Raw genomic sequence first — 11,507 nt, forward strand, 5'->3', positions numbered from 1 at the left:
CTGTAGTATACTTCAAAGTAAACTTCAGTATGTATACTGTAGGCTATACACTTAATGTATACTGTAGTTCTCGAGTGATTCTCACGAAACCATTGAAACACCACGGCACTAATGATTTTAGCTTTAAAATGTGTAATATAGTAACATTAAAAAGCATCAGAATTAACACAATACTGTGTTCTACCTTGCACAATGTGTGATTTCAACATAAGAATTTATAATTGGACATTTTATCTCATTTTCTGCTGAAATTCTCATTACCGCAATGTGTCAGGCTGTGTTTGAACATGCGTTATGTTGTAATTTAATCAAATTAACACAAAAATATTAAGAAAAATAATAAATGGATGTTTTGCTAGACTACTTTAGATGACAGAAAAAATATTTACTGAATATTCATGTATAATAATAATGAAGAAAAATTTGGAAAATGATGTGTCCATGCCTGATGTTCTCATCCTCCGCAACACTTTTTGAGAAAAGTTTAAGCACACATACAGAATTTTAATAAAGTTTGATTTTGAGTGACCAAGCACATGGACCAGTTACTTCAAGATGGCTACCAGGTAAGATCATTTTTTTTACAGTTAATTTGAAATATTGTCTTGTCAGAATGCTTACACGACATTTTGATTTTCATTACCGCAACAGATGCTTATTAAATGTTAATTTAATGAATAGAAGCATAATACTTTGATTTTAAATGCATGTGCAGAATCTCCAAATTATGTTCTTTCAGGTTTGTCATGTCACTTTGAAAATATGTCAGTGTTGATGTTTTCTGACTGTTGCGGTAATGAGATTTTTTAGGACTAATTTTTTAAATTATGTTACAAAAAGTGTTAAATGATAAGTAATAGTTTTTAAATTAATGTTCCCATTTACTCCAGACTTTGTTTTTCAATGTCTGGTGGGAAAAAATAGTAAATGTAAGCAATTTTTACATTTTCATGCTTGACATTTTTAAAACCAAGTTTTCGTGAGAATCATCCATTCAGTAGTATAATCTAGTGTGAATTGATCAACTATAGTAAATACTGTAGTATACTTTAATATTTGTATAACTTTTAAAACATTATAGTATCTTTAAATTTTACTACAGTGTACTATAGCAATTACTAAAGTATTCTAGTATTTTTAGTGTGGGTTGGCAGAGGAAAGCAAGGTTGCCCAAATAAAAAAAAATTGCTGTAGTGTACTTTATACAAACTGTATACTGTATACTTACTGTAGTATTTGGTAGTATTTATACTTTAATACTGTAGTATTCAAAACACTGTTGTACAGGAATTTTACAAAACAGTTTATATAAGTATATACTAATGTGCATTATGGTATTTTATGTGGGCAAATAAAATGCAATAGCATGTAAGACGGCATTGTGCATTGAAAAAAACAGTCATTATACTGCAGCTAAACATTAGTAAGGTACCTCAGAAAGTGTTTGTAATAAGTGGACCCCAGAAGGTGTATGGACGCATTATAGCACAGCTCACAGTGTGAGAGTAAGCCAGTAAAAACAGGAGGCTACATTAAGGGGACGGAGGACGGCTTAACAGCTTGATTTGCACTGATGCACGGTGTGTTTTCTTTCAAGAAAAACCTGCCTGTAGCTTTCGGCAAAGCCCTTCATCACACACCAGCCGGCGGTTACCATGGTGCTACTGCGTTAGGTCAGTCCAGACCCAAAGACCCTTTCTCTGTACGCCGTAATCCCACAGGAGCATCTGATGAGAGGTAAAATGATAAAAACAAAGAAGACCAAACAGCCGGGCTCCTGCAACCGGATTCATTTTGCTTTAGTTGAATAGACCTCAGATGAGGTTTATTCATCTTTACACAGAATGAGCATCTGGTCCATGAAATGCAATTTAGTGTTTCAGGTGTTAAAAGCACCTTATATGATTAAAAATCTTTCATCTCCGAGCTTCATCTTTCACGCTACACGTTTCTCTCGGTTGGGGAACATGATTGCATGATGTTATTTACAAAGAAAGGTGAGCGCTGAACCATACGGCCGGTGACACATTCGCATGTTGTTTTTCACCGTTGAACAAAAAGTTAATTCGTTTAAAGTCTACGCATAGTGGGAAACTAATTACCGGGGTGAAAAACATTTTCGTGCCATACAGAGTGAAAAAAACAGGCAGGTAATTAATTTTCAAGACTGAATTAACACGTTTAGATTAGTGATTTAAAATCCTTTCGTGTGCAAAACATTCTGGTTTCCAAGTTTAATTGACTTCTTTTTATGTCGTTTTTTTCACTTAAAAAGTTCTTATTGCAACTTGTAAAGTCTAGCTGTTTTCAGTTTTAAATTGGGCCTAAATAGGCTTATATATAACGGATGTTGTTTTAATGTGAGAGTTGATATTAAGTGCTTGTGTCATGCTGTTTTTATTCACAGCACTTTCTATTCTTTCTTTTATTTACTATGCAAATTTAAATACATAAAAATGTGTTTTCGCCAGACCTTTTCAGTCTGAACTCAGTGTGCTGCCAGCAGTCTTTGTTTTATTTATTTTTTTGTCATTCAGCTTTAGAAAAAAGTTATGTAAGACTGACTGAGAGCAACAATGCTTTCTACTTTCATACTTTTGACCATTTTTAAAATTAAAGGCTAAAGTTTTTTTAAAAGCAATGCCATAGAAAAAAACTATTTTGGTTCCACAAAAACCTCTTAAAAGAACAATTTCTTTCTGACCATTTCTTTGACTTCATCGAGAAAAAAATATTTAGGGAACCAAAAATGGTGTGTCGCGTGAAGTGATGTTTAAAGCGATACTCCATCGTTTTGTCATTTTAAACTATGTTATTACCTTAACTAAGAAGAGTCGATACATACCTCTGTCGTCTTGGTGCGTGCACGTGGGCGCTGTGGCGCGCGGTGACGCTTTGGTAGCACTTAGCTTAGCCCAGTTCATTCAATGGTACCAAACAGAGATGAAGTTAGAATTGACCAAACACATCAACGTTTTACCTATTTAAAACGAGTATATAAACGAGTTATACGATCAAATATGATGGCACACAATAAAACGTGGCGCTTTTAAAAGGGGGTTAAAAGGGTAACTATAATGTATGGCGGAATATCACTTTTGGGAGTACTTCAACTCGGCGCAGTAACACTCTCTCTCTCTCCCTCTCATTATGAAAGGGAGAAGGGGAACGGATTTTTCAGGCGAGTCGAAGTACGCGCTGAGTACTGAGTTTTGTGAATACTTGTGTGAAAAGCTCAGCTCGTCAATGTCAGTTCTCACACAGCTGTCCAATCACAGTGGAGGAGGAGGGGTGGGAAAAATATCACAACAACCAAATGACGCATCGTACAACGACTGATAAACAAAGCAGAAATATCACAGCAACCAAAGCACTCAGCTGAAAAAAGCTGGCAGTCGGCTGAAAAAAATATGGCAGTCATCGTCCGCCGGGCGTTTTCGGCCGCGTTTTAAAGTTTTGGTGTGCACACCCACTAAGAAAAGTGTATACACTATGCTGATACTCTGTCCTGAATGTAGATGCATCTAAGATGGTGGCGTTACCGAAAGCTAGTTATTTTCGTTTGTAAAGTTTTAAATATGGATATTTCTAAGACAAACCACATGAATTACCATCAGAAGGCCTTTGTTTATTCCCCTGGAGCACTTTGAATTACTTTTGTGAAGGATGGATGCACATTCTTTGGCTTGAAGGAGGTGGACCCCATATTCATACATTATACAAATTAGAAGAGCTAGGACATTTACTAAAAAAAAAACTAAAAATGTGATCGTCTGAAAAATTATAGACATATTCATCTCGGATGGCTTGAGGGTGAGTAAATCATGGGTAATATTAATTTTTGGCCAAACTAAAGTATCAATCCTTAATCTGTCTAAAGTGTTTTCTATCTGCTAGGCCAGAGGTTTTCAAAACTTTTTATCAGCCAAACCCCCTTAACCTCAATTATTTAGCTACTTGAAGTAACCGTGAGATTGTAAGTAAATCAATAATGTATTAGCACAATTTCATGTTTAATTTTAATTAAAACATTTATTTTTCATCAGTTTTAAAGTTTTTATCAGTGGTATTTTACATAGTTATTGTTATTATTACCTTTCATTGGACCTCCATCTTATATCTGTCAATTTTGCATAAGTTCTCAGTTTTATGAAATATTGTTTAGGACTGTAATGATCACATGAAAAACAGATTAAACAAATAAAATATAAGTGTTTTATTTAGATTTCTTAAATTATTTTTTTTATATTTAATTATTTAATTATTGAGAATTTTTTTCTTCAACTCACAAACCCCCTGCAATTCACCTGCGAACCACTAGGGGTTCACAATCCCTCACATTGCTCTGACTGATGAGCATTTTCAAAATGCCATGTGCAAATGTGACCTTGGATACCACTTGTATGTTAACACGAACGTAAAGAGATAATCTTTATGCACTCACACACAAACATTCACGTTTATTCTCCTTATGTTGGCACAAGATAAAGGGTCAGGACAAACACGCATGATCTTATTGGAGAACACCGTTGTCATTTCATTTGACTTTAGCAGGCAAGCAAATAAAACTTTTCAATTTCCTGTTGCTCTGGACTCCCCTGCATCTATCTGGGATCAAACAATTTCCTCACCTCTGTGTATAATCACAGAGTACAGAAGAGCCCATGCATTGCAGATGCACACGGATCAGATAATATACTGCATATCTGCAAGTGCATGATCAGATTTACTGGCTTGCCTGAAGCTGCAACAATTATTGAGCCTCTTTCCCCAAGCATTCAGTTTTTTCCCACTGGGACCTTCTTGAGGTCTCAAACGACGGCACATTCAGCTTTGAGTCAAGTGAGTCTTATGCAACCAGTATCTATCAATATGGAAGAGGTGAATCTGGAGAGAGACACGCTTATTGGCTGTGGACCTGGATGGCAGAGACAGAAGCTTGGCTCTCATTATTTTGAATGACATTTAAAGGCATCCCTTTATAGCTGTCTGCCATTTTAAGTCAGTGCCAAAGAGATGATCAGGGAATAGTGTGCAGTCAGCCAACAAGGTTCAACTACTGGTTTTATGAGACTCTGCCGGATCTCGCACTGTCCATCCAGGACCAGTATATGTAGACAATTCTGTCACAAACCAAGAGACTTTTTCCCTTTACTATGTGCTAAATTCAATGAATGTTGGATAATTGAATCGTATTTTTAATCTTTTTAGTGTTAAGATGAAGAATTGTGAACAAAACACAAAGCATTTTAAGGGTCTGCATACAGTAACTGCATAACTTAGCACACTATCAGCCAGTGGCCAGTTAACTTTTGATCTGTGCAAGCACTTTTCGTGGCAGAAACAACAGGCATCCTTTGAATGAACACTTGATGCAATTGTGTCTCTTTTATTGAAGCTGATCATGTGGAATCTATTAAATTTCCAATTAAGTGCAGAGCTTTATTGATGCAAATGTGATGATATTTACATTGTTCCCTAAATTTGCATTTAAAGTGTTTCTCAGTTTGGGCATACTAACATGTTTTAGCATCTAGTATCACTATTAGCTGACCAACCATTTAGGCACAGATACAAAATGTATTCAGAAACCCCCATAAACACCCACCAATGTAGGTACACATATACTGTATACACTCGCCTAAAGGATTATTAGGAACACCATACTAATACTGTGTTTGACCCCCTTTCGGCTTCAGAACTGCATTAATTCTACGTGGCATTGATTCAACAAGGTGCTGCAAGCATTTTTTAGAAATGTTGGCCCATATTGATAGGATAGCATCTTGCAGTTGATGGAGATTTGTGGGATGCACATCCAGGACACGAAGCTCCTGTTCCACCACATCCCAAAAATGCTCTATTGGGTTAAGATCTGGTGACTGTGGGGGCCATTTTAGTACAGTGAACTCTTTGTCATGTTCAAGAAACCAATTTTAAACCTCTTTTTCCTATTTATAGTAAAGATGAGTGGCACCCGGTGGGGTCTTCTGCTGTTGTAGCCCATCCGCCTAAAGGTTGTGCATGTTGTGGCTTCACAAATGCTTTGCTGCATACCTCGGTTGTAACGAATGGTTATTTCAGTCAAAGTTGCTCTTTTATCAGCTTGAATCAGTCGGCCCATTCTCCTCTGACCTCTAGCATCAACAAGGCATTTTCGCCCACAGGACTGCCACATACTGAGTGAAAATCCCAGTAACTGAGCAGATTGTGAAATATTCAGACCGGCCCGTCTTGCACCAACAACCATGCCACGCTTAATATTGTTAAATCACATTTCTTTCCCATTCTGACATTCAGTTTGGAGTTCAGGAGATTGTCTTGACCAGGACCACACCCCTAAATGCATTGAAGCAAATGCCATGTGATTAGTTGATTAGATAATTGCATTAAAGAGAAATTGAACAGGTGTTCCTAATAATTCTTTAGGTGAGTGTAAATAGGATGAACGTTTTTTTGTTTGTTTTTTGTTTGTTCGAAAGCAGACGGTCTGTTCTTTCATTTGAAATATTTGTATGTTTATATATTTTTAGAAGAAAATTTTACTGGAAGGCATTTTGTGAAACTTTTGTGAAAAACAGAAAAAATGCCGGGGGGCAACTTTTTAAAAAATGGCTGGCGAGGAATGAGATAATTATTAGAAATGAATGCACACCTGAGGTGTAACAGCACTCAACTTTGCAATTCCTTACTTACATAATGCTAAGAATGCTTAGATAATACTAACTTATGTCTCCTTTTAAAAGGTAGTTCACCCAAAAATGTATATTCTGTTGACATCACTTACTCACCCTCAAGTTATTTCAAATCTGTATAGCCTAAAATTTTATGACTGTGTGCATTCCAAAAGTTTGAACCCAAATAACTAAAACACAGAGCCAGCTGTTTCCCAACGCTGTACTAATAAAACTATTTACTTTTTAAATCTGTATGATAATAGAACATACCCCATGTTTTGGTTAATTCACTTTGCAAGCATAAAAATATACCTGAGACATCATAACGACAGAGGGAACCTTCAAAATGACTTCCATCAATTTCGTCAAATCCCCTTCAGGATCAGGTTCATTGCGTTGATTGTATTATATAACTATCGATCGAGAAATTTATTTTCTTAGCTTTTGTTTATGGTTCTTTTCACTTATGAAACTGCCTTTGTATGCACACAGTACACTTGAGGTGGCCAAATTGATTTTACGCTTGGCTTTTCACCCACGAATGACCACAAATGATCCATATGCCATCCAACATCTTGATTCGCGTCTATTTCATGGCCCTTGATGATGTCAATCATCTTATTTTTTTTATCTCAACCTCGAGGGTGAAAAACTCTGCCTGTCGACGTGTAGTGACAGATAAGAGACTGCAATAATAAGAATTATAATTGTAATATTTTATGGAATATGCAGTAATTGAACATCGAGGGACAGAATATTAATCTGACACAGTTAATCTTAATGCGATTCGACCTGATTAGCCAGAAATGGACATGTTGAATTGCTGATTTCACAGCGTTTTCCTGTCTTTATTAAAATTCATAAAGGTGGAAAACCTTTCCCACAGGTGCTTACCTCTCTCCACTTCAAAGATTCTTCACAAAGATTTGATGCGCCTTTGTCAGGGGGGAAACCACAACACTTTACATTTCCAGATACGGCATGCTGACAGTAAAGGTATCATATAAAGCATACCAATAAAACCGCTCCGGGGAAAACATTTGAAACCACATATACTATATGCGCAGGTACATGAACAGATTAATAACAGGTTAACATGATTGATATGGAAATCAGTTGTGTTTTTAACATTTTTTGTGTGTGAAATGAAACGGCTGTCAAATCTGTTGAGGTCCGAATAATACGGCTGTGAGAAGAAAATAATCAAAGGTTGTTCAGTAAATGCTGCTTTGCATTCGTAATGCTGTAAAGTACTGAGGCTTGGCTTTAATCTTGTAGGTCAAATTGAGTTGCCATTACATTTGAAGGATGTTTATCAATTTCTTGTTTAGATATTGAATTCCCTGTAAAAGCTTTAAGAAGCTTGACATAAAAGCAAACAAGTATGTATACACACTTCAGATGCATCCATGGTGACTTAAGTATAATGTTTTGTTAAACCCTTGTAGTATTTAGATGTAAAAAACCATGAAAGGAAAATAAAACAGGCAAAAATGCTACGAGACAGAGTGATATAGCAAATTAGTATATGAGGGGATAATTAGTAAGCCAATGGGCAAGTTTTGGCCAGGATGCCAGTGCACACCCCTACTCTTTTTTGAAAGACATCTTGGGATTTTTAACGACCACAGAGAGTCAGGACCTCGGTTTAACATCTTATACGAAGGCAAATTGTCATATTCATTTCACTTTCTTCCACTGTGTTTTTCATTAAACAAACCCGACGACGTCTGAGCCGATAGTGGAGTGAACAGGGCACCGACATATAATGCAGACACACTTCCGGCGACCCAAGTTCAAATTCCAGCTCGAGGCCCTTTGCCGATCCCATACCCCTCTCTACTCCCTGTACTTTCCTGTCATTTCCTTAATTAGTATCGAACAAATAAAAATATCCCAAAAATAACATAAATTAACAACAACTTGAAACATAAAGAAAGCTGGGTCAATTAAAAGTATTTTATATATTAAGATGTCTTGCATTATTATTACTGTAGGAATGCACCGGTACGTCAGCCTATCCCCACTGTCGGACATCGGATCCTTTGGATTTCAATGGATAACACTTTGAGACAAGGAGTAAAAGGCAAAACTATCGCTATCTATCGGTATATATCTATATGTTTTAAGTAAACGAATACACTCACCTAAAGGATTATTAGGAACACCTGTTAAATTTCTCATTAATGCAATGGTGTAATGGTGTGTGGGGGATGTTTTCTTGGCACACTTTAGGCCCCTTAGTGCCAATTGGGCATTGTTTAAATGCCACGGCCTACCTGAGCATTGTTTCTGACCATGTCCATCCCTTTATGACCACCATGTAGCCATCCTCTGATGGCTACTTCCAGCAGGATAATGCACCATGTCACAAAGCTTGAATCATTTCAAATTGGTTTCTTAAACATGACAATGAGTTCACTGTACTAAAATGGCCCCCACAGTCACCAGATCTCAACCTAATGGAGCGTCTTTAGGATGTGGTGGAACGGGAGCTTCGTGCCCTGGATGTGCATCCCACAAATCTCCATCAACTGCAAGATGCTATCCTATCAATATGGGCCAACATTTCTAAAGAATGCTTTCGGTACCTTGTTGAATCAATGCCACGTAAAATTAAGGCAGTTTTGAAGGTGAAAGGGGGTCAAACAAAGTATTAGTATGGTGTTCCTGATAATCCTTTAGATGAGTGTATAAGTATCAAGCACCCCATATGTGTTATTATGGCTACTTATTGCTAATTTGATTAATCATTCAATTCAAATGTCAAAAATCATCATGACTAAAAGGTGCCAAAGAATGCATTGAAAAAATATCTGAAATTATTTTTTTTTGACACCTACATAGAAGGTATGTGGGTTTGTTACGTGCAAAAATGATCCAAAGACGGATTAACATGTCCATTTACAACCTTAGGAAATGGTCTATTATTACCTTATTTGAAAGGGTCATGAATATTAATGTTGAGCTCTGCTCTGATTGGCTGTTTCTCAGAGCAGCTCTTTTGAGTAGCTCTCTCTGTGTGTAAACAGACCTTATGTTTGAGCCTGTATCAGAGAAAAAAAATACTGAGAATAGTATTTGGGAATAATCAGTTGGTTGGAGATTGTTAATGGATGTTTCTGAATGTTAAGTTTGTGTTTTTTTCAGTATGGGCACCTGCAAAAAACTGTAACGTCAATAGTAGAACTTCAGCCTAAACGCTAGCATACAGCATTAACTAGCACATAGCGCTAACTCATCAGTCACAACTTTGTTTTTAGAATTGTAACATTGTACTTCATTTAATGTGTAATTTAATGTTGGAGTGTACATCTCGACTTTAATGTCACAGTTGGTGTTAGGTTTTGCATGCATGAGGTAAACATAAGAAGGAGGAAACTTGTGTTTATAGCTCACAATATTGTATGTCATTAGCATGTACAGAACTTGTATTTTTTATCTATGCCTGGGTACAGTTTTCCATTTCTGGTCCTGCAGTGATTTTTTCAGCAATTATATAATTTTCCAAGAAAGAGTACGTCTTTTAATCAGAATGCACATTTAACACCAGATGTGTTCTTCTGGGAAATATTCCCGCTGTTTAAATAACAATTCAGAATATGAAAGGCATAAAGCGTTCACAGCTTTCAATGCCATTTACCTTTTAAATGGTGGCTAAGAGAAATGAAGAAGGAACAATGTTGAGAAACAGCAGCACTTCAATCATTCTCTATGGGACAGTTTCCCGTACAGGTTTTTGATGTAGGCCTTAGTTATATTAGGAAATTTAAGTAGATTTGACAAATATACCTTACAAAAACAATACTGGTGTGCATCTTGAGACATAACAATGGCACTTATATGTGTTAAAATTTGTCAGGCCAAGATGTTTTTAAATTAAGGCAGCTCAAACATGCATTTTAGTCTGGGACCAGGATAAGCCCTGTCCGGTAAACCACCCCTATTTGTTTATATTAAAGATGTTTTATTCAGATACTGTAACTACACTACTTCATTATCTTAGTTTGCACACTCACATAAGTAACAATCTTTCTTTAATTCAGCATTATGAACAGATGCTGGCAGCTCTATTGATAAACCAGATGTCTGGCGTTGTTTTCTGTTAGTTTTGAGTCTTGAGTGTCTAGGAGAAAACTACAAAATCTAAATCAAGTTTCTACAATGCTTTGAGATGTAAAAAGTCATTTTCCTTATTAGGTTACTGTACCTCCCTGATGACATTTCTTCGTTCAGTTTTTGGACCGGCAGTGGTGAGGCAGCTCCACCAAATAACATGGTTGGAGAAAAGAGTGGTTGGCCTATGATTGCATTTCATCCAAAGGGAATCCTGTGCTGTTGATTTTTATTGATACTGAAAGTTTAATTTTGTACTGAATTACTTTTGTAGGATCAGAATAAGTTTCACAATTTGTTGAGGTACTAAGCCGGATAAATATAAGGCCAGAAAATAGTGAACTGCAGGGTCTAATATATATTATATTATATTTTAAAGTATTCCTCGGTCAAGAAAATAAATATGCTAAAGTAGAGCCCTCATGTTTCATGTGATTTATGAAATTTTGTACTCCAATGGCAATTTTTGCCAGTAAGTTACAGAAAAGAGGAATGGATCTATAAAGCTTTAATGCATGGAGACTAGAAATACTTTAGGAAGCTTTTTATATTCATCTTGAATTTAAAATGACTTGCAATGTAGAAATATGGATTGTAATAATGAATTTACGTTGGAAATGTACATTTATATTGATGTTGCAAACTGATTTCATGGAAAGTCGTGTTATAGTCACGCAAAATGTGATTAATTTATTCGGGTCCATGGCACAAAAT

Source organism: Misgurnus anguillicaudatus, chromosome 25 (genome assembly GCF_027580225.2).
Source record: "Misgurnus anguillicaudatus chromosome 25, ASM2758022v2, whole genome shotgun sequence".
NCBI lineage: Eukaryota > Metazoa > Chordata > Actinopteri > Cypriniformes > Cobitidae > Misgurnus > Misgurnus anguillicaudatus.